This window comes from Phyllostomus hastatus, unplaced genomic scaffold (genome assembly GCF_019186645.2).
Source record: "Phyllostomus hastatus isolate PE091 unplaced genomic scaffold, TTU_PhHast_1.1 phas_scaffold_317, whole genome shotgun sequence".
NCBI lineage: Eukaryota > Metazoa > Chordata > Mammalia > Chiroptera > Phyllostomidae > Phyllostomus > Phyllostomus hastatus.
The window spans coordinates 22809164-22828038 of record NW_025334023.1 but is presented as its reverse complement, the minus strand read 5'-3'; the positions used below and the strand labels follow the sequence as shown (position 1 = coordinate 22828038).

Genomic DNA, 18875 nt, shown 5'->3' with positions numbered 1-18875 from the left:
TATGATCAGCTTGGTGCAAAGAGCAGGCATTTGGATCTTGATGGAAACAACAACAGAGGTGTCACTCTTACCACTATAGCTGTCCATCACGTGTTTAATGTCAGGCAATGAGAAATAGGCTTTATATGCATTTATGATTTGAAAATAACAAAAGGACATATATAGTGTTGAAGGGAAAGAAATATGATAAACTTTTTTTGTGGATTCAGTGCCTTTTAGTGCCTCCCCCACAGGCAGCTTAAAATTGTCCACAAATCAAAAAAAGAAAAGAAATAAAAATAAAAAAGGAGAGCAGGAAGAAAATTCAATTGATATAGAGAGTTGATTTTCACATCAAGAAATTTACTTAAATACCTGATATTTACTTCTGACTAAACCTAGTGACTGAAATGATTAGTTTGAGTTCAGTTGGTTTACACAGCAACATAATAGGTATATTTCTGATCTTTCCATGATGTATCAATACTGTTCTTTATATATTTAAATATAATATTACTATAGCAGATAGATTAATATGATTAAAACAAGTTATTTAATGTGAGATTTAATTAACTCATGAAAGATGCACAGTACTTAGACACAGAGTAATTTGGAACTGTGGTTACCCACAATGAGATAAAACAGACATTGTAAGGATTTACTTACGACTGTCTCCTTTCCCTTCCCAATTAGCCTGGCATCAGCACAACCTCAACAATGGTGATGATTTTGAAATATATCAAATAAAGTGTTTTTGTAATCTCCAAAGTTTCCACCTGTCTTTATAGCAGGCGACTTCATTATTTACCAATAAATTTTACCAATACACACTACACTGAAATAAAAAAATTAACTTGAAACTGAGATTTTGTTTCTCAGCTTTAACATAAATATGTTTGGTGACTGAGTTCACCCGTCTGAGTTATTTTTCTTTCCAATAAAACCACTATAATATGTGTTTGTTTTACAAATTTCTATTCTGATTCTAAAGGCACAACATTTAATGAAAATACATAAAATAAACAAAATCATGACTTTTAATATTAAAATATTAAATACCTATTTGAAAGAAAGTTTTTTCTGCTTCATGCCCGAGGAATAGCTAAGTTTGCTAAACAAATATAAGTAAAATATATCACAAAAAAAGATACCTTGCATTAAAAAAAAGAAAAATTGAAAAGTTTTGCTCCTCAGTCCTCTGAAGATGATATCTGTAAACTTTTATCAGTGGATTGCATTTTGTGTAAGAGCGGATGATTCATAGAGCCTGGGCTTCCCAGTGTGATCCTGACTTTTGGTCACAGATAGTATTCCAGGAGTAAGTATGTTGGCTATTGAAAAAGTATAACTCCAAGGTGGCATTATAAAAGTAATATGTATTTGTCTCTCAAGACAAACATTCAACTTAAAGATAATCAACCTAAGACATTCAACTTAAAGATAATCAACTTTTAATGTCTATCATCTGGCTCTTACTAGCAGCCCTCATACTCTACCCACTTTAAAATTACTGCATATTTGAGATTAAAAATATCCATTAAACACCCCAAAATGAGAGTAAATACAAGCAACAAACCATATATTAATGAACAATATAGCCAAGTTTAATAGCATACTTTGGCAATAAGTTATGTTAGTTTGATTTTTTAAAAATCTATCCAAAAAATACAGGTACCAAAGATAACAAAACCCTTTATAATTTAATGAGTTATTATAAAGTGGACATCCTTATAAATACCACCCAGGACAAGAACTAGAACTTTGTCAGTGATTCCAGAGCTGTGCCTCATCCCCATCTCATGCCTCCCTTTACACAGTGATTAGACACATGTGTAAATAACTATTGTTGTGAGTTCAAATTGTTAATTCCTAGAGTTAATCCAATTTTATCATCAATGTGTTCATTTCCATTGTTTGATTTTGCACATCAAAAAAATTGATCTGTCTTCTTGACTTTTTCTTCATCCATTTCCTTTCCTTACAACTTATATGTTGACAAATTAAGGTCGTTTGACCTGCAGAGTTTCCCAAGGTCTGGAATATTCTCAGTGCACACTCACAGTGAAGTTTAACATATTGCCGGATCTTCTGTGTTACACTCAAATTGGCAGCTGGATCTGAGGCTTGATCAGACTCAGGATGGATCCCTTTAATCAGAGTGGTGCATTCTTTCTTCAGATGGTTGACAACGTTAGGTAGTTTTTTGTTTCTTTTTTGTGATATTAATAGCTATTTATGGGCAATGTCTATATGCATTCATGTTTTGGGTTTGCAAAAGGATAATATTTAAAACCCATCATTTATGATTTCTTTGTTAGTTGGAATGCTTTCATAGAGAGGAACATCTTTCTTATCTGCTATTATGTTATCCAGTATTAGAATTCATACAGAAAAAAAAAGCAGGATAAATGCTTGATTCTTTGCCTTTACCAGTTTCTTTTTTTTTAAAGATTTTATTTATTCATTTTTAGAGAGGGAAGGGAGGGAGAAAGAGAGAGAGAGAGAAACACCAATGTGCAGTTGCTGGGGGTCATGGCCTGCAACCCAGGCATATGCCCTGATTGGGAATTGAACCTGTGATGCTTTGGTTCGCATCCCACGCTCAATCCACTGAGCTACACCAGCCAGGACGATTTACCAGTTTCTTTAACACATTGGTTCTCTTTCTTTGAATACGAACAGTTTTATAACAACAAGAGAATTCTTAAATTTAAATATATTGATGAATATCAACCAATTGCAATTATTATCTTGTTTGAAGCTCAAATAACCCCATTTTGGCTGGTGGCAGTCCCTGGAAGTTGGCTCCTGGAGTCTTTCAATATGACTCTGATGGATAATCTGGTGGACAAGCCCCAGATTTAAAGTTAAACATTTGTCCTAGAAATTCTGCTTTCTTCTGCTGGGAAATAATATACAGGCATACCTCATTTTACCATGCTTTGCTTTATTGAACTTTGCAAATAATACATTTTTTACAAATTGTAAGTTTGTGACACCCAGCAGTGAAAGTGTAGGACTCCATAAAGGCTCAGATAATAGCATTTTTAAGCATCAAAATATTTTTAGTTAAGGTATGTCTAATTTTTAAGATGTAATGAATACTGTTGCACACTTAACAGACTGTAGTGTATTGTAAACATAATTTTTATATACCCAGGAGAACCGAAAACTTTGTGTGACTCATTTTATTGTGTTGTTTCATTGCGGTGGTTTAAACTACACCCGTATCTCCAAGATATGCCTGTATCGAGAACACACATTACTAGAAGTGCTTATTGCTACAGTACTGGTAAGAATAAAATATCTCAGGAGTAAATCTTACTGGTACAATTTAAATCTAGGTTTCAAGCAGTTTGTCCTGTCCACAGGGGAGATGTTCCAGAAGTGTCAGCAGACGCCTGAAACTGTGGGGAGTACTACTACTCAACCCATAGGTATCACACATTTTTAAATGATGCAGTTTGACTTATAAATTAGACACAGTGATTAATAACAATAACTAATAATAAAGTAGAACAATTATAACAATGTAGTGTGATAGAAGTTATGTGAATGTGTTTCTTTCTCTCTCTTTTTCTCACTGATGACTGATCTGATAACAGCTACAGGTGACTAATGAGAAGGTAGTGTGTATAGTGTGGGCAGGCTGGAGAAAGGGGTGAACTACTGAATACATCCCAGGAGGGATGGAGAGGGATGGCATACAATTTAGTTCATTACACTACCCAGAACAGTGCATGATTTAAAATTAGTGAAGAGTTTATTTCTGAAACTTTTTATTTAATATTTTTGTGCTCTGGTTGACAGAAGGTAACTGAAACTGCAAAATGTGCAGCCACAGATAAGGAGGGAACACTGCAGAGTGCTCTTTCGGTAACCTTCCCTGAACTACTCTGTCTCTCCTTTCTTTCAGACTGAGAATCCTGGTTTAACTGCTCCCATGCACAATGGAAGTAGAACATCTCCTAATTATTCATTTACTTTACCCGTTATTATGCATGTGAGCCTTGGAATATCAATCTAATTGTCACTCAAAATTAATTACTGTGAATAATTTTTCTTTTCAGATGTTGGTTTGATTTTGATTTAGTTCATAGATTTGTTTGAATTTAGATTTAATCATATATTAAATGTTCAGTATTAGAGGACTTTCTGCATTTGAAGTGACACAAAGTAGTAATTAAACTATCAGTTTTTTCTATTTAAATATTTCTATATGCTTTTTATTGCTACTGAGTAATAGAAAGATCGCAATTTTTTCATAGCAATAACAGAATAAAAATTATGTGGCTGAGGTATGTGTATCCCTATTTTTAACTACACTATACTCATAGCTCCTGCCAAGTTTCAGCTTCTTTAGATACAGGTACTTCTCTGATCTCTTGCACTACTTTATGTATTCCCAAAACTTTCTGTGTACAGTACTAAACACATTTGTAATAACTCATTCCAGGTTGTCTTTCTAAAAGGCTGTTAACTGAGACCTCTCTTTCTTGAGCATACTTGGCACATAGTATACTCTCAGTACACATGCTGAATAAATGATCAAATGAATAAAGCAGACTCTTTGGGTTTTAAATAAATTTTAAAAATCAGCTTAGGTCTATATTTAACAAATACTATTATTATACAAAGAGCTTTGTATATTTCTATGTACAAATACACAATATTTGCAAAGTGAGGTTTTGCCTCAGAAAAATGGATTGCAAAGCTTAACATATTTTTATTTGATTTCAGTTAATGCTATTTCTTTCTAGTCCTTCAATCTGAACATTGATAATGTAACCTCTTCATAAAATTATTAATAGTGAAAGACTCCATGTCAATCTTCATTGAAAGGAAGCTGAGTTTTTACATCCTTCTCTTGTTTTAGTGTCTCTGGTTGTTATTGTTTAGCTTATCTGATACCTTTAACTGAGCTAGCTGAACTATCCCTGAGCCATGCAGCCAATATTCTTAAAAATTCTGGTTTCTAAGTTCAGGTTCCCCAGCTGGAACCACATTGCTTCAGCTTGGTTTGCACTTTTTCCTGACCTGTTATTGGGACTTTCAGTTTCTGACCTCTTGCTCTGTCCCTTAACTATCCTTTTATTATTGCCCCTGATATTTGGTGATTGGTTTTCTTCTAATCCTGATTCTTGGTCTTCCTCAGGGATTGTCTATATTTAGTCCACAGATAGTCAGAGTTTCTTCTCTGCTCCAGGATACATGAACCCTATTAAGCTTCATCCTCAGGATTCAAAACACTATACTTAAGCAGGGGTCCCAGTTACATTAAGAAATATAATGGGGAAATGGTCAAAATATGTACACCAAATTGTATGTACAATAAGTGTGGGGCACTCAAAGTTCTTGGTTCAGGTATCAGATGAATAATTGTTCTTCCTTGAGAGACTAGCGTAGAAGAGTTAAGAATAAAATACTTTATAAATGGCCCTGGCTGTTGTGGCTCAGTGGATTGAGCACGGGACTGCTAACCAAAGGGTTGTCAGTTCAATTCCCGATCAGGGCAAATAAATGCCTGGGTTAGGGGCCAGGTCCCCCGTAGGGGGTGCACAAGAGATAACCACACATTGATGTTTCTCTCCCTCTCTTTCTCCCTTCTTTCCCCCTCTTTATAAATAAATAAATAAATAAATAAATAAATAAAATCTTTTTAAAAATAACATATTTTGTAAATGCAGCATTTTGTAACTTAGCAAACCTTCTAATATATATCATTTTAATGCCCCTGTACCTTGTAGTAACCTTAAACAGGAAAGATTATTCAGATCTACAAAGAATTAACGAGGCTCAGAGACATTAAGTAATTTTCCAGGACTGCACAGAATTTAAGTGGAAGAATACGATTGAACTCCATCGCCTTTTTCATACACCAAGCAATGTATTTCATTCCTTTTTCGTCGATTGTATAATAGTGACCCAACTTCTTAACTGTTTTGTGCCTCAGTTTCTTTCATTCTGTCAAATAATTTTCTCTGTCAAAGTGAGTTAACTATGTAAATTGCTTTGAACTCCTGGGGGGGAAAGAACTGTGGGAGTGATAATTAGATGCCACAGTATTACAGATGTTTTTAGATGGAGTTGAAAGGTTCATGGAATAAAATTTTTCCAAATTTTCATTAATATGGATTTTAAATACCCTTTGGAAGTTAACCTGAAAAGACTTTTCCTTCTTTTATATCACATAAAAGGAACTTTATTTTCATTGACTCTAAAAGTTTTATAATAGAAAATGCTCACATTTTACAAAACTCAACAAGATAAGCAGTAGTTTAAATAGACTTTTTTTTTTGGCCAGTGGACATATCTATCACTAGTTGAACTACTCAGTCCAGCTTCCTTGGGAATAATGTCTAGGTTTTCAAAGCCACTGGGAATTTTGTGTCTGAATTCAGGTCCCCTGGATCAGCTCTCATGTGCCCAAGCAGAAACTAGTCCCACTCATTTACTCTGACTTTTGAACTTACCCAAACCAAGTTATCTGCTCTTAAATAAGTAACAAATTTCTTTCTTTCAATTCCACAATATTTAAAAAATCTGAATGCAGAGAAATTCTATACTTACATTTTAAATCAATCACTCAAAATGAATTCATTTTTATGTTAATATTTTAATGAGCTTTAGTTATTTTTTAATGGTGACAGTGCTATTTTACTAATATATAGAAAGGTCACTTTTCACTTAAAGATTTTGTTTAATTGCTTAAAACTGCATGCTGTAGTAATGAACAGTACCACGTAGCTTTATATTATGCAGTGTCCAAATTTGCATTTCAGACTTTCAATCCACCTATTTATTAAACTTGTCTTAGCTATTAAATCTGTTCCTTTATTGCCTATGACTTCATAAATAATGTGTATGTTTCCCATGCCAGTAAAATGTAAATTTATTTCACCATTTCCTATCAAGGATGTCTGGGATATTCACAAAATTTCCATCTTTCATTTTATTACCTTGAAAGGTAGTATTATTTGACACTGCATGGTAATGAACTTCATATTGGGCACCCTACTTCAACGCTATCTACCTTATTAATTAATTACTTATTAAGAAGTAACACAGTTCCACACCAGTTGTTTTCTGATTAAATAAGTAGCATACATTATACACTGTACCAAAATATGATGGCATTTACAATAATACAGGGGAAAGAGAAAAATTTGAGATTCCATTCCTGATGTTAGAGATAAACACACAGAAATTAAGAAATTAGGTCTTCTAAAAAGTTAAGTCTTTTCTAAAATGGCATACCTGACTAATGAAAGCTCTGAAATTAGAATCAAATTTCTTGGCTCCTATTCTTGTCTTCTTTGTGCTTTTTCTTTTACACTGCTTCTATGTGTTTTGTTGTAAAAAGATAGAAAGCTACTAACAACACGGTGGGAAGAACTAAAAACAAGAATGAATTATTACACAACTCAGAATTTTTTCAAGTTTTAAACAACAATGCAAGATAGTATTGACTTGTATATAATAAGTGACAGTACATGCTGTAAAAAAAAAAAAAGAAAAAAATGTAACACACTCCAAGGAACACCTTTTTGCCTCAAATCAATATTTTCATTGTGAATATTTAAGATAATACTTCCCAAAGGTGCTGTTGATGATGATATTTGATAAAGCAGTTGTTTGGTAAAAGCAGGAACCTAGCTAAAAGGAAAAGCAAAATGTTTTTTTAAAAATGTGAAATTTCTTCCACCCTGCCATTATAAAATTCAATTTTCCTTGGGAATGATGAAATGTGTCACCAGACCAGATAGTACACAATGGTAGCTTTTAGGGGATATTGGGAATTTTGAAATTGGACAGGACAGATAAACAGAGATGAAACCTAACTTCATCCAAAGACTTCAATGCTGCAGATTTAAGAAACTTTTATCAGTGTTATTTCTCACACAGACTTGGCAGGAACTCTTTTTCTTTTTCCTTTTTCTTTTTAACTTGTGGTTCTGTGTCCTAAATTTTTAGAATGCTGCTTGATGCCATTTATTGAGTTTATTTATGAGCTAGCCCTATGCTAAATGCTATGAACATGTAGTTCCATGTAATACTCATGACAATTCTGTGTGAGCTGATGGAAATTACATATTGAGTGAATGATATACATGAGATAGATTAAGAAACTGGCCCAAGATCTAGTAACTGTGGGAACTAGGAATTGATACTCAGTACATCCAACAGAAGTTTATGTTCTCATTACCTCCACAATGTTAGTACTGACATCATAAGTGACCTAATATCAGTTAATATAAGGTTCAAAATTTTTCAGAGCTGATAAAATCCTACTTCATTCCAGAAGCCTGTCTGAAGAGAGTATTTGAGCTGTTTGCTCAATTTTACAAAAATACTTTAAATTGAGGGCTTATTAAAAAACAACTAAAGATAGCTATATCTTGTATAATATTATGAAATGATTTTTTGACCTTTGCAAAATGCTATTTTCTGATCCTGACAAACTGTCTTTTGTCTAAATCACTTCAGTAAAGTATTCCAAGGACACTATTATGCAATTAGTATTAATGAAATTGTCACCTTTGTTTACATATGAAAATATTATGTCAGAGACAGTATAAAATCATCTACCACTCCAACCTTCTATTTGTGAGGGAGTACAGGGAAACTATGACTTTTTAATATTAAAAGATAAAAGTGTTAACATGGATGAATCTCAAGAATACCATGATAAACAAAATAAGTCTGACAGAAAAGTCAAGAACCATATCATTTCACTAGTATGTGGGATATAAAACTGAAAGCAACAAATGAACAAACAATAAAAATCACCCTCATAGACACAGACAATTGTACGGTGGTTACCACAGGGGAAAGGGGTGGAAGGGGAAGTAACAGGCAAAGAGGGACAAATATATGGTGACAGAAGAGCTTACTTTTGGTGGTGAGCACACAATGTCATATATAGGTGACATATCATAGAAGCGTACACTTAAAACCTATATAGTTTTATTAACCAGTGTCACCACAATACATTTAATTTTAAAATGTTAAAAAAGTGTAACTCTCTGAAATAAAACTTATGAAGTACACCTAAAAGTTGTGCTTCATTAAAAGCTAGTCAGTGAGACAATTAAGGCCAACTACAAAGATATTAATTGACTTTAAGAGTTGCAAGCTAGTTTTAATTAAAACCGGCAGTAATTATTTAGCACACATCTGTGACTTATCTGTAGTTGTGACAGGCTGTGCAGCAGTGTGAATACTGCCACATTCTTGAAACCGTTGTAGGGATCATGAGTGAGATCTCTATTCTGAAGGCAAACTAGAAACAAAAGCTGCTGGAAGACACAAGTTTGCTCTGCACACTGCAGACACTGTAAAAGAGGAATTAAAATATATAAAACCACTTTTAAGTTTCAACAGTTGGATTATAATGATTACACAAAATTCCTGCTTTAAACTCTTACAAAAATATAGCCAAGTAGGAGAAGGCTTTAGTTTCTCATAAAATGATTTATATGTTATTTACAGTTTTTAATGGGGGTGCTAATGGTGCCTGTTCCTGGGAAAATCACTTTGATTCTACAAAGTTATACTTTTTAAAAACTCATTGAAACCTATTATTATGAATTACATCATCATTGTTCTCCTACCAATAGTGCACATTATGTCAAAAGGAATTTAAGTGCTATTAAAAAAATCTTGACTCCTCAGGTAGTGTATACTGATTATAATGTCATTAGTTTTAAAAGGAAATAAAGGGGAAATCTTGCTTGGTAAGTGCTGTGTATAAACTAAATCTGCCCTGAGGCAACAATATTTTACTGGTACAGAAGCTGCTCGAGCTAGGTTTTCAGTCATTAGTCTGATTTGTAATGAAGGCAGGCCCCCTCCAGCCATGTATCGCAGAGTCTGCCCTTGATTCAGCAGACTGCTATCTGAGGGATGCACAGCACTGCCCGATAGCAGTCCACAGCTCCCCAGGAATCTCCTCCTGTCTCATCCTGCGCACCACAGTAGATCACTGTTCTTACTATCACTGGTGATCAAACAGTACAGAGTTTATCACTGCTTTATTGAGCCTGGATGGGGACACAGAACACTGACAAGGCTCAGAAAATACAGTTTAGCACCAAAATTATAGGTGGACATACAGCCTGACACAATGCCGTTGGAAATGACTTAGTTTATTTTAGCATAGGTGACTGAAGGACTGACTGTGAAGTCCCTAAGCAATAGCTAACAGTGTCTATTGCTGAAGATAAGTATAACACAAAGTGATTTTATACATAGATCACACCCTTGAATACCAATAGTATATATTTTAGATAAGTTTTCACCAATAAGTGCTCTAGAAATTTCTGAGAATCTTTCCCATTAAAAGACACTGTACTCTTCATAAGATATAATTAATGCTTGGCTTGCATGAAGTATGATAATTTTCTAAGACACTCCCTCTAAGCCATTCACCCCTCTATAAAAAAAGGAAGGAAGACTTTGCTAAAACAAGAGCTGTGAGTAATAAGCACTCAATTAAGGAGATTTGGCTTGAAGGTAAGAGCTATTATCAGTAATATGTTCAAGACTTCAACTTTGGCCAAGAAACAAGACTGAGTAAGTGTGAAAATAACTTTGAGGAACAGCAAGCTGTAACTTACTCATTCCTATATAAGAAGATACTAAAGGGAATAATTTTTAAAGATTTTAAAAGTTTATTGATCTTGAAGAGAGAGGGGAAGAGAAGGAAAAACATCACTTTGTTGTCCCTCTTTGTTTATCCACTCACTGTTTTATTCTTGTGACATGCCCATGGTGTTCACTAGCAGAAAGATTATGGAGCATCACTGTCAAAAACAAAACAAAAACAAAAAAGTTTCTAATTGGTTAGGATATACCTGGTCTTTCTAGATTCTTTCTAGATTGTTTATTTAAGATGAACCTGGAATCTGTGTGCTTATAAAATATGCCTGACTGATTAATAAGAAAAGTCACAATTTTTATCTGTGTAGTTGAATGTAAAACTGAGGACCCCCGAAATGAAACAGCTTCTTTTAAAAACACTATTTCAACACACTTTCTAGAAAAAAATTATCTGTTAATCAGAAACCAAACATGAATTTCAGAAAAGAAAGATGTACTAATAGGAAGCTCTGATGCACTCAGGTTTTTCTATTAAAAAATGATAATTCTCTGCAATATATTCTTTACATCTTTTGAATCACTGGTAAATAATGTTGGTATTAAGATCTACTATTCAAATAACTCTGCTTTGACCATTTGTGTCAAAACAACTTGGAAAAGGGCTGAAATACCCCAAGATGGGAGCACCTCCTGGATACAAACAGAAGGAAATGGATATGTCTCTGGAGGAAAACATTCTCATTATAGGCCCTCAGATTCCCAACATTCATATGATGTATATGTGAATTAACAATCACAAACCACCAATGATGGACAAAATAGTACAATAAGTAAGAAAGATAAAATATGGGACTTCTGGCCAAAATGGAGGTGTAGGTAGATGCACTTTCCCTCCTTGCACAACCAAAAGAAGGACAACAACAAATTTAAAAACAAAAAATTAACCAAAACTGCCAAAAAATTGAACTGTATGGAAATCCAAAAACCAAGGAGTTAAAGAAGAAATATTCATCCATACTGACAGGAGGGGTGAAGAGGACTCACAGCAAGGTTCCAAAGGGAGGACCAAGGTGGGCAAGGAGGTGGCTGGCAGAGTGGGTGAGGCAGGGGTTAGTGGACCCGGTGGTCCTACATTTGCATGTGGAAAAATGGGAACAATTGGGGAGTGAGACAGACTGTGAAACACAGGGTTCCAGTGTGGGAAATAAAGCTTCAAAATCTCTGACCGATAATGCCTGTGGAGGTTGAGGCTGCAGGAGAAATTCACAGCCTCACAGGAGAGTTCGATGGAGAGACCCACAGGGTCCTAGAACATACACAAAAGCACCTACCTGAGAATCAGCACCAGAAGGGCCCAGTTTGCTTGTGGGTAGTGGTGGAAGTAAGTAAAAGCCAGCTGAGAGTTGAGCAAGTGGCATTGTTCCCTCTCAGACCCTTCCCCCACTACACAGCACCACAATGCAGCTAAAGGGGTTGCCTCACCCTGGCGAATACCTAAGGCTCTGCCCCCTACTACATAACAGAGGTCCTGATACAAAAAATTATGACCCAAATGAAATAACAGATCAAAGCTCACAAAGTTGATGGCTATTTGGAGAACTGTGTATGATCCCAAGGTGCCTACTTTGAAGGGGACTAAGGCATCATTGTCCTATGTACAGTGTTCCATGTATCTTATATCTTCTTCAAAAAATGTCTCATTTTCATTTTATATGGCTAGATTCCCTCTGGAGAGACTATATATATATATGCATAGCAGATACGTATATATATAATTATTAGAAAACATACAGTAAGCAGTAAAATATCAGCACATAAAATTTTAAACTCTCAACTTGAAAACAGGTTTTCCATCAAAGCTCAAAACATTGATATGCTGGCAAAGTTCATGAGATGTTTTATACTTCCAATATAAAACTGAGGTTAGTCTTTTCCAAGAAAAAATAATACCTCATTTAAAAATAATTTTTCAAGTCACACTCTATATACTACTTTATCAATCTTTGCTTTTATAAATTTTCCATTATTAAAGACAATAAATAACTATAATAAAGACCACAATTAAATGGTCACTTATAAACCTAACATTTTGTTTAATATAGAGCCTCATTATTGAACAAATAGTTATTACACACTTAGTTGTGCAGGGAAGTAGAAAAATGTAGTCTCTTTTTCTCTCAGTGTATAACACACAAGCTGGCAAATGTAGGTTTACAGTTCACATGGAAAAATAATAATTAATAAATCACAATACAAGAATAAATGAGTTTCACATACTCACAACTGTAAACCTACTTTTGCCCATCCTGTGTATATTTGATGTGGATATTAAATATAGGAATTAAAAGACAATATAAGTACAAGAAAGCAAGAAAGTTCTAAAAAAAAACACAAGTCACACTATGATGAGGAACATTGTTGATGAGGAATCAACAATATATGGGAGCCCACTGAGAAACTGGGAAACTGAACAATAAAATAAAGTAGTAATGGATTATAAGCCAAAGTATAAAGTATATATCTATAAACCCGTACTGATATACCTGATATGTATATGTGCATATATGTATGTATTTATATATATATGTACGTATATAAAATTCATTGCATAAATTAATAGATGGTAGAGACTAAGCAAACCTTCCACACAGAATTCGAGGTATTCAATGATTGAATAACCCAGCCGCACAGAGGTCAAAGACAACTCCCCACTGCTTAAGTGTGGGCTGCACATAGTGACCTCCTTCCAAAAGGACATAATGGGAAGGGGAAAAAAGAAAAATAACTTTAGAGAATCATGACAAGCACTATCTTAACCAGAGAGCAAAATCAACATTAACAATTATAAGTTATGGTGATAATATGTATACTTAACATCTTGTAATTAAAATGATGCTTTAGCTCTGTTGCCTTTCTCCTGAAAACCCATAATCCTAGTCTAATCATGAGGAAACTGTCAGACAAATTTCAGTTAAAGGACATTCTAAAAATACCCAATCAGTGCTCCTCAAAATTGTCAAGGTCATCAAAAATAAGGAAATTCTGAGAAACTATTATGTTTCTCCTTATGCCGGTAGGAACATAAGGAGACACAACAACAACGTAATGTAGTGTCCTGATGAAATCTTTAAGCCGAATAACTGTTAGGTAAAAAAAAAAATCAAGGATCTCAAAAATTTTGGACTTTAGTTAACAATAATATATGAATTTTTATTCATTAAGGTAACAAGTGTACCATACATGTGAGAGATAATAATAGAGAAAACTGGTATGTAACACATGGAGACTTTCTTTACTAGCATCTTGACTATTCTATAAATTTCAAATTGTTCTGAAAAAACAGTTTATTTTAAACAGCAATGTAAATGCTACATGATATGCATATTCAGTGCTATATTCAGATGAAGAACAGTCTTTTCAGCTGGCAGTCTTGGCAAAAGTTAGGTGTCAAAAGTTGGGTTCATTATTAGAAGATGAAAATTAACCACTTTCATATGGAATTTCATTTTAATAGGCAAACTCTTGATCATCAAAAAAATTTAATCCCATTTCTTTTTTTATGGTGGCATTTCCAATATGAGCAAAGGATACAATGGTGCCACTTTTGTTCCCTAATTCCATACCAAGACACCCTTATGAAATACAGCAATCACTCTCATTTGGCATTGCTATAAGATTACTATAGTGTTGCCACCTAAAACATAAGTGAATGTGCAAATGAAAGTGGGACAATCTGGACTTCAGCAAAAAAGATGCTGAAGTTTGCTATCTCTCATTGAAACTTAAGAAATTTAGCAACAATAATATTGTCTTTGCTTATTGATAACATTACACTAAAATATCCCTTTATCAACATCTACTGAGCACCCATTACATAATAAGCAGGGTGTAGACACCGAGAATAAAATGGTAAACAAGACAGACATTCCATACAAGTTAGTGCTCCAGTGTCACTAGCAAGGTGTTGCAGAAAGGACACAGTGAGACACGGACAAACACACCAACTTCTTTCTGGTTCATAATTACTTTGATTCTGATGAGTTGTCTCCACTAAAATGACAATATGCTAGTGTATGTTCTAATAATAAAATCTCACCATTTTCCTTCCTTCACATTGAGCATATAAGAATTTTATAATGCATGGCTAAGGCAGATGATACATTTCTTTAAAAAAATATGTCTGGCTTTCCAAATTTTAAATATATGGGGCTTGGATCAAAAGAGATAACACTTCTCTGTGTTTTCTGGTGTTTGTGCAGCTGTTGCCATTGCCTTGCCAGCTTCCTTTTGTCCAGCAGGGAACTGCTGGTGTCTTTAACACCAACCAATGGCATTCTGTTATTAAGAGACATGAAAACAAAATTATCTCTTTCTGCTACTGTTGCTATAGCGACTGCCATACCTAGCATTTCCACCCACCACCTATAGGTGCTATGTAAGTTGACCTGGAATCCAGATTTGGTCCTTAGGGTGGCATATTTCATGTTTCAAACCCAGGATTCATTTGTCAGTGCACCATCAGCACTTACAAGGAAGGTGATATTTATTATCTTCGCTTTCAAAGAAACAGGTTTTAAATTCAGAAGCATCAATCATCCAAGTATCAGAAATTAATTACTATATTATTAATCTCCATACAAATGTGAAAGTTTGTAAAGTTTCCAGATTCATGGATGTGATATGAATAGCTTTGGCTATTCTAAGCCTAAAGAAACAACTAGGGAGTTTCAAATTTTATAAGGGATTTTCTTCACAAGTTTTTTTGTTTGTTTACTACATGCAAAAATCTAACTAAAACTGTAAAATGAGAATTCCCAGTGCATTATGACAGGTGCTGATAGGAAAAAAATGCATCAACTTACGGCAGTTGGATCAATAACTCTTAGAAATTGAATGTTTCTGTACAGACACAAATGTTGAAGATGACAGTTTGCTAGCTATTCCTTGAAAAGTATTTCTCATTTTACTAATAAAATGCCAATGATTATGCAGAATAACACAAACACTTGCTATAATTCTAATGTGAGGATAATCTACAAATCTAATGTTGAAGTATGAAGAAATTTATATGAAATATAAGTCACATGGTGCTAGATTTAGTAAAACCTAAATTTTCCCTCTTGAAGTATGTAGTCCTGCTTATCAAAAGCAAGAGTAAAACATGATGTGCCTTTCAAATTGCATAACATTGCTATGTCAGAGCCTTTGTTCAAGACCATCAGTGTATCTTTCTCTGTGTGCCTTTGGAGTTTACGATAATTTTTAGACAGCAACTTCTATAAATCTATAGGGTAGATATCAGGACTAAAGGAGGCACATTGCATCTGACTAACACAATCCTACTGAATAAAGTGGTTAAGGTAGGACATAAAAATATTAAGTACCTCGGTAATATTAAATATTAAGAATTATCATTTTTTATGTTCCCCATAAAAGTTCAATGTCAAAATAAGGCAGCCAAGATAAGTGAAAAGTTCATATTAGTTTAGGAGAGCTACCTTAGATGATTGTATGCTAGATCTGGGAATTTGAATAAGTCTTGTAAATATCAACCTGCCCTGTAGTTTGTAACAAAGAAGATGTGATCTGCATAGGAAGTAAAATGAAAATAATGCACCCTACCTGTTGGCAATTATCAAGGGTGAGGGTAATCTCTTCAAAGAAAAAAAGAGAGAATGGAAAATTTTAACAATATGTGTCTTACAGGAAAAGAAATGTCAAAGGAATGATAAAATGAATCTGAATAATCTGAAAAGGAGAGAAAGAAAATAATTACCATAAAAAACAAGAAAAAAATTTAATAAAACAGTTCAGCAGTCAAAATTGAGTGCCAGAATATGGAAAAAGGACAAAATGACGAGGAGTAAAATGACAGAATTAAAGGTGAAGACTGAAGAGAAGAACAAAAAAATTATAATGAAGACAGAAAATAAAAGGTAAAAAGAAGAGAGACTAACCTAAGAACACAAAGAGAAATCAAAACTGAAAATTAAGCAGCTATCCAAGACAAAATAAGATACACTTTTTAAGTTGAAAATAGGACTGAATGTGTAAGTCATATTGGACTCATAATACTCTGTTGAAAATAATGAATAAATATTTATAATTTGACATGGCAATTGTAATGACAATGATGAAGAGAATGTTTTATAAGTATTTTATTTAAAAATTGAGCCCTGGCTTGTGTGGCTCAATGGATTGAGCACCAGACTGTGAATCAAAGGGTCACTGGTTTGATTCCCACTCAGGGAACATACCTGGGTTGCAAGTCAGGTCCCCAAGGGTGGGCGCACAAGAAGCAACCACACATTGATGTTTCTCTCCCTCTCTTCCTGCCTTCCCCTCTCTAAAAAAATTAATAAATAAAATCTTTAAAAAATAAAAATAAAATAAAAGTTGAAAAAATCCAGTTGACCTCACTCTCAACTATTGTGATGATGCAAGTTTGGTACAATATCTGCAAATTGATAAACATGATATACCACATAAAAAAATGAAGGATAAAAACCACATGATCATATCAATAGATGCAGAAAGAGCATTTGATAAAATCCAGAACCCAGTTAGGATAAAAATGCTCAGCATGGTAGGAGTAGAGGGAATATACCTCAATGTAATGAAGGCCATATATGACATACCCACAGCCAATATTATACTCATTGGACAAAATCTACAAACATTGCCCTTAAGATTGGGAACAAAACAAGGATGTCTGCTTTTTCCAATCTTATTCAAAATAGTACTAAAAGTCCTAGCCACAGCAATCAAACAAGAATAAATAAAAGATATCCAAATTAGAAAGGAAGAAGCGAAACTGTCATTGTTTGTAGATGAGATAATACTGTATATCAGGAGTGTCCAACCTGTTGGCGTCTCTGGGCCACACTGGAAGAAGAGTTGTCTTGGGCCACTCATTCAATACACAAACACTAATGAAACCTGATAGGCAAAAAAAGTTCCATGCATAATTTTCGTGATATCTGCCACCAGAGATAAGCAAAAAAGTCCTCACATAACCCTAATTATGCAGTGGCCCTTTCCATAATCTTTTAAAATCATCAAGTAGGCCCTAAGTTTGTGATCACTAATATAGAAAATATGTTTACCTAAGTAATAAAGCTCAGTAATAAAACTAAGTAATGTTTTAAATAAATTTATGATTTTGTGTTGGGCCACATTCATAGCCAACCTGGGCCACATGTGGCCTGTGGGTCATGGGTTGGACACCCCAGCTGTATATCTAGAACCCTAAAGATTCCACCAAAAATCTATTGTACTAAAACTGATAAATGAATTCAGTAAAATAGCAGGACACAAAATTAGTATCCAGAAATCATTTTCATTTGTATAAGCCATTAATGAACTATCAGAAAGAAAATTTAAGAAAATAATCTCATTTACAATAGCTTCAAAAAGAATAAAATATTTAGAAATAAATTTAACTAAGAATATAAAAGATTATAAGACACTGAAGAAAGAAATTGAAGAAGATACCAATAAGTCAAACCTATACCATGTTCACAGATAGAAAAAATTAACATCATTAAAATGTCTATCTACCCCAAAGCAATCTAGAGATTCCACACAATTCCTATCAAGATACCAAAGGTATATTTCAAAGAACTAGAATAACTATTCCAAAAATTTGTATGGAACCACAAATGATCCCAAAGAGCAACAACAGTCTTAAGAAATAAGAACAACTTTGGAGGAATCATGCTATTTAATATCAAACTATTCTGCAAAGCCATAGCAATCAAAGCAGCATCATATGGAAGCCAGGTATTTAATAAAGAATTGCACAAAAGTAGTTATAGCTAAAATAAAGGCAAAGAGAAAACATCTCAGTGTGTGAGCATGTAATATTGGGAAAAGGGGTTTGTATAGAATCATGACTAAAGAAATACTATTTAAACTAACACAAAAATTCAGTACACATATAATAGTGTGCGTGCTAGCTTACTTGGGTGTACATGTGTGAGACTTGAGGGATAGGTAAGTGAGAAATAGCAGAACTGCAGGCAAAGGAAATAAGAGTGAGGGCTGCAATCAATGAAGAAGCTAGTAGTTTTACATTCATAAAATATATAATCAATAATGGAAATATATACAATATGAACCATTATGCATTAATGGTAAACACAGCAAATGTTACTGGGATATCAAGAGAAAACTGTTAAAAGATAGCAAAAGTAAACAACTTCATCATTTACGTCCTAGTCTTAAAAACTTGGGGAAATCTAAACATGAATTAACATTACAAAATCTAGTTAGTATAATATAACACAGAAATA

General features: G+C 33.9%; 1 protein-coding gene across 1 annotated transcript in view; it reads left to right on the top strand.

Annotated features, from left to right (window-relative positions):
- The window catches only part of CNTN5 (contactin 5), an 893122-nt gene that overhangs the window by 466139 nt on the left and 408108 nt on the right, over positions 1-18875 (top strand). The gene's annotated exons all lie outside the window — the stretch shown is intronic.